The sequence below is a fragment of the Mastomys coucha genome, unplaced genomic scaffold (assembly GCF_008632895.1).
Source record: "Mastomys coucha isolate ucsf_1 unplaced genomic scaffold, UCSF_Mcou_1 pScaffold20, whole genome shotgun sequence".
In the NCBI taxonomy this organism is placed as follows: Eukaryota; Metazoa; Chordata; class Mammalia; order Rodentia; family Muridae; genus Mastomys; species Mastomys coucha.
In genome coordinates, this window is record NW_022196903.1 from 137,376,996 (window position 1) to 137,383,275 (window position 6,280).

The window sequence follows — 6,280 nt, forward strand, 5'->3', positions numbered from 1 at the left end:
CAGGTCGTTGATGCTGTTGCTTTTCCTAGGAGGTTGCCATCTCCTTCAGCTCCTTCAGTCCTTCCTTAACTCTTCTTCCATAGGGTCCCCGACCTCAGGCCAGTGGTTGGCTATAAGTATCTGCATCTGTCTCAGTCAGCTGCTGGTAGAGCCTCTCAGAGGACAGCCATGTCTGCAAGCATACAACGTGGCTTGTAGTCATAGTGTCAGGGTTTGCTGCCTGCTTGGGGGATGGATCCCAAGTTGGGCTGGTTACTGGATGGCTTTTCTTTCAGTCTATGCTCCATTTTTTGTGCCTGCATTTCCAATTTAGAGAGGAACAATTCTGGGTTAAAATTTTCGAGGATGGGTGAGTGACTCAGTCCCTCCCTCAGCTGGGGGCCCTGTCCTGTCTATCTATTGGGGGTGGTCTCTTCAGGTTCCATCTCCCCACTGTTGGGCATTTCACCTAAGGTCATCCCCATTGAGTCCTGGGAGTCTCTCACATCCCAGGTCTCTGGGACTTTGCAGAGGTTCTGCCCACACCCTACAGCTGCATATTTCTATTCATTCTCCTGGCCCTCTGGGCTTCTCTCCTGTCTCCCTCCATACCTGATCCTCCTCCCACCCCCTCTTGCAGGGGCACTGTGGGATACAGGGACAATAAATAAGTTCTTGAGAGAGGAACAGAATAGGCTACACTCTCGGGATTTTGACGTAAATCAGTGTTTTCTGCATTGAGTTGTGTCGTATTCCTGTTGAGAGTGTCAGAGCTCTGCCAAGCTAGGCAGATGGTGGCAGATGCAATAGGATAGAGTGTCTTTAAGGTGTGTGAGAACTTGCAGTGATGCAGCTACTTGGTAAGTAGTCCTGCTTGCTTAAGCATGAAATGGAAAACATTGTCTTCTATTTACATGTTTTCTATGGCTGCTAAAATGTCAATGAATCAACAATGATCAAGTTGTTTGGGTCCCAACACATAGTAAACTGAACATTAAAGTGTTCTTTTTGTTATGGTATGGGAAAGAAATCACAATTACCAGCTAATTAGCTGTGACTGAAGAAAAGTCTGGGATCCCAAGTCAACTCCAGCCTCTCCCTCCCCTGTTACAGGAATTGCTGACACTGGGTGCAGGGGCACTGACCTCAATCCCAGCCCACGAGAAGCAGAGGCAAGAGGCTCAGAAATTCAAGGTCTTCTGCAGTCATATCTAGTTCAAAGGCAACCTGAGCTACAAGGTACCCTTTCTGTAAACAAACAAGCAGTCAACAAAAATAGCACTTAAACAACTTTCAGGTATACTTAATGACTTTTCAGGTATTCCTAATTTTTTCTTTCTAAGGTCTGTAATGTTTTTATGCTTCTACAAATATTATATTGGTCATAATTTTCTTTATATCATAACAAAAATATAGAGTCTAATTGTTAGACTGTCAATATCCTAGGAATATCACATTGTAATTAAAATATTGCCATGAGAAAATGCATGGAGCATAGGCTGTGCTATTTTAACCACTTTAAGATACAGTTTAAAGTTAGTAATTATAGTCACAGTTCTAAGTACAATGACACCATGTAATTCAGTCAGTGCAAGCAGGAATGCTTCAGTAGTTACAGCACACTCTTAAGTTCTCATCCCGACCTGGCCTGGCCAGCTCACTTCCACTGCCATCTGTATGAGCTTGCCCATTCCAGACATCTCATGCATGTGGTGTCACTTTGTGAGTTACTTCACATATCTCATGTGTCTCCTAGTCCTCTCCATTGTGGCCTGTATCAGATTTTCATTAATACTTATGGATGATGTTACAGATCTCCATCCACACATCACATTCTTTTGAATTACTTATGTTATCAATGGTGATGAACAGTGAGTGGTTTCTTCCTTTTGGCCATTGTGCTTAACACCCTAATGGTCCCGAGCACACAAATGTGTATCTTATTTCTGGACCCCAAAGGAGTGGAAGTCAGAGTTGAGAATAACTCAATACTCCCATTTTTGAGGAACAGCCAAATTGTTTTCCCCAAAGGCTGCACTGGGGTCTACCTCCTTGACTTTGGTCAATCTGTCTCCCTCTGTGTTTAGTATAACGGTCTAGTGAGTTTGTACCGGTTCCCTTCTGTTGCTGTGATAGAGCACACTGACCCTGGCAACTAACAGAAGACTTCGTTCGGCCATATAGTTCCAGAAGGTGCGAGCCCATAATGGCAGCAAGGACGGCACTGTCCCAGGCAGCAGAGCGGAGTCTGAGGGATCGTGCCTTCAGCTGCAAATGTGAAGCACAGCAAGAGTAGGAAAGCTCGGAGCCCTCACAGCCCACCCAGCAAGGCGGCCACATCCTCTACAGCTCATGAAGCAGCATCAGCCGCTGGAGGCTGTGTTCTGAGGCCCGAGTCTATGTAGGACATTTCTCATTCAAACCTCTACGTAAATATTAGGTGTGAACCAAGTGAGTATTTTTACTGTTAATGAGGCTAATGATTTTGGCAAATGACAGCATATAGGAGAACCAATTTGCATTTCCCTTTGTTGATGCATGTTTTACCCCTGAAAGTAGCTTTTCAGATGTGACACTATGTAGTTATACATAATTCAATGTCTAAGAGACACAGAGAACCAGGAAAAGCAGTGGACATTCTTCCAGGTTTGCGGCCCACATGACTGAGATGGAATACGATGCAATGAAGACAGTGACCGAGAACCTGTGGCAGCAGTGGGAAGGCTAGCAGGAGTCAGCTGACCGAGGTTCTGAGCGGCAGGCAATCGAATGCAATAGGAAGACAACTCCAGAAGAAAATGTAGACAGTTTTTAAAAGTTATTACTCGGTGAGAAATTGGTGAAGACGAAGAGATAACAGAGTGAAATATGACTCCACATTCCTTGTCCTGGTCATCGGGCGAGGGTCTCAGCAGAACCAGTAGCCTCATGTGGCCTTTATTGCTGATCCAGTGTGGCACAAGCAAATACCTCTGAGCATTGCCCTGTTTGTAAATATATTTACTTTAAGACAGAAATGATCAGACTGTGGCTTGAGAGATGAGAGAGTGGAATTATGGGTGAATTATGGATGGGATGGCAGTTGGCCTTGGGGTTGAGAGGAGGATCAGGGTTGGTGAAAGGCATCAAGACTGCGGTGGGAAAGACTGATTTCACGTCCCTGCCATGACATGCACAGCAGGGAAATGCCTCCCACGAGCTCTGTGCTTTAACACTTGGGCCATGGCTTCTGCTGCTGTTTGGTGAGACTCTTGTGAAACTTTAGCAGGCATGGCCTGACTGGACGAAGGGACTTACTAGGGTCTGGCTTCCAGGAGGTGTAGGTCGGGCCTACTTCTTGTGTGCTCTCTTTCCAACTGCTAATCTCTTGGTAATGGACCCACCTGCATCAGGATCCTGCCAACTGGTGAGGGTGGTGGTGGTGGTGGTGGTGGTGTTGGTATTGTTATTGTTGTTGGTGTTATTGTTGGTGGTATTAGTGTTGGTAGTATTGTTGTTGTTGTTGGTGGTGATGGTGGTAGTGTTGGTGCTGCTGTTGTTGTTGTTGTTGGTGGTGGTGTTGGTGTTGATGTTGGTGGTGTTGGTGTTGTTGGTGTTGTTATTGTTGTTGTTGTTGTTGGTGGTGGTGGTGTTAGTGTTGGTAGTGTTGTTTTTGTTGTTGTTGGTGGTGATGGTGGTGATGTTGTTGTTGGTGTTGGTGTTGGTGGTGTTTGTGTTGGTGGCATTGGTGTTGGTGTTGGTGGTGTTTGATGTTGGTGGTGTTGGTGGTGTTGGTGGTGTGGGGGTAGGAGTGGGAAATTAATATCCTCTCACCCCATAAGCAAATTAAATCATTCATTTAAGTGGCTTCCAGTCAGGCACCCCAGAACAGCAATGCCAAAAGCATAAACTGAGGTTGATTTTTTTCTGTCTATAATATTATTTAGACTTTTTGACACCAAGTAGCAAGAATCAGCATATGATGATTGAGATCTGAATCTTTCACTTGGCCTCGAGCAGAGCCTCCTTCCAGGGGGAAGAGCTGTCTGTAGACCCTGCAGTCTGAGATGTGCTTTTTCCAGAGTGACTTGCATTCATATTTGGGCCACGAGCATCTCAGTGCATGGTACTGCCATGCCTAGCCTCACTAAGGCCTGGTGCCTGCCATGCCTGGCCTCACTAGGCCTGGTGCCTGCCATGCCTGGCCTCACTAATGCCTTCTGTGTCAGAGAAAAAGAATAAGAAGAAAAAGAACGTTCCTTTCCTAACCATCCCAGCCAAAGTACTGAAGGCAACGAGTACTGAGACGGCCTTGCTGGCTCACTTCATTCTCCCAAAACAGGGGCTGCCTTGGAAGAGGGTCCAGGTTCTCATCTGTGGAATGGGTTTTCACAGAGAACCCAGTGATGGGGTATGAAAGGCAGAGCAGTCTTCCTCAATTTGAAAGACCTGGTTGTCTATATTAATACCTAAATATGGCTTTCTGTGGTCCTTTCCTAATCCTAAAAAAAGATGTCCTAGGCTGGCATAACTGTGCCTCTTTTTCAAACCTTTTGCATATTTTAGGGGCCATTTGTATTTGTTGGTGAAGTGAAGCAGCTGAACTCTGTAGTGAAGAAGTGAAATGTTTATTTCTGGCAGGACATGTTGCCAACATCTGTGTTGAGATCGGATGTGATCTTCTTAATAAACAATCTCAGAGCCACTGAATAAGCCAAGATAATAGAATCTTCTTGTCTGTAGTCAGTGTGTTGACAAGGAAACAAAGGGGGGAATTGTGGGGTAAACACAGGGCAAGATTACACAAAGAGAGTCGTTAAAAATAATAAAAACACCCAGCACCGAGGGGCCGCCTCCAGACAGCAGACAATGGGGAGCGCTTTTCCAATTAAATCCCTGGCTACCCATATGGAGCTGCTAAACTTGGTTCTCATTGTCCTTAAGTCACTTTAATGTGCTTCCTGAAGTTGCTGGTTCAAGATACTGTAGCGTTTTCCTCTGGGTTCTAGCACACACATACTTTTTAATGAGCGTGCCCCAAACTTCCTCGAAGCAATTCTTTGGTCACTAATATTTCACAGCCAGTCTTGTTAGTAGTGGTCGGACCTTGTGTTTCAGGAATCTTTAAGGGAAATTACATCTCCAAAGTTCTCAGTGGTGCAAGCTCCTACCATGCATCGCTGTGACTTTTCCAGCAACCTTAAAAATTGGTGTACGAAGACACAGGGATTTCTGTGAGTCAGCCGAGGTTCACGGTCTGCACCAAGGGGGCTGCTGTTCATTGCTGCCATTCTACTGAGGTGGACAGTTTACACAAATCAGGAGACAGACTGTGTTCTGACAGTGACACCTTTGTGGCCTCAGCTTTGATGCTGCTGTAAGTTCGACTCCATGTTAAGGTAACCACGCAGCAGAGGGCCCAAGAGGAATGAAGGCATTGTTCTTTTAAAGTGAAGCTATTTCAAATGGCCTTTCTTGGCTTTGTTCTTTACTGCTGCAAACCTCTATAAACTTGATGCTTAGCATAAAATCAGTGTTAAGTCTACATGCTAATTCCACAAAGTCAGGGAGCCAGGAAGGATGGGGAACTCTTGACTTAGTGACATCGTTTAATGGTGAATTTACTGCTTTGGGCTCACACCTCTACTGCTGTCAACAATCTGTAGTACATTTGAGGCTCATCTTCCCCATGGCTTCCTGATTTTCGGATGGCTACATGATCCATGGTCTCTTGTAAATGTGGCTTGCCAGTTCCTTGTGTTATGGTTTGGTTTGGAGGCTAGAGACAGCACAGAGCAACAATTTGCAGGGAGAACCACCTGTTAGTTCCTGGTGGTGTGTCTCCTGTTGGTTGATTGAGTTCAGTTAAGTGACTTATTTAAAATCATTGAACTTTAGCTTCCTAATCTAGAGTTTGTGAGTCATGCATTTCTCCGCCCGTATGGCAGGGCTGGGTGACCAACAGGAAAGAGAATAGGAGCCAACTACAAACCACTTGTTAAGTTCAGGAAGTCTGCAGTCCCAATGGCACAAGAAAACAGCAGATGGACTGGCTGGCAGGTCCCCCTGTTAACTTGAGAGTAAGTACATTGCAAAGATACCGGGTTGTCTGGGAGCATTCTCATTGTTTTCATGGTCAAGTTTGAACCTGTCTCAAGGCAAAGGCTGAGTCTTGCTGTCTCTTCTCTGCAGACCACCCTCTCCCCACTGGTCCTCTCACTTGGTTGTTTAGATGCTCCTTGGACTGAGAAAGTCTAAACAACCAGAGGATGACGTGTGATTTCCTGGTCCCGCATACATTCCCACTCAGCCTGTGCGAGTT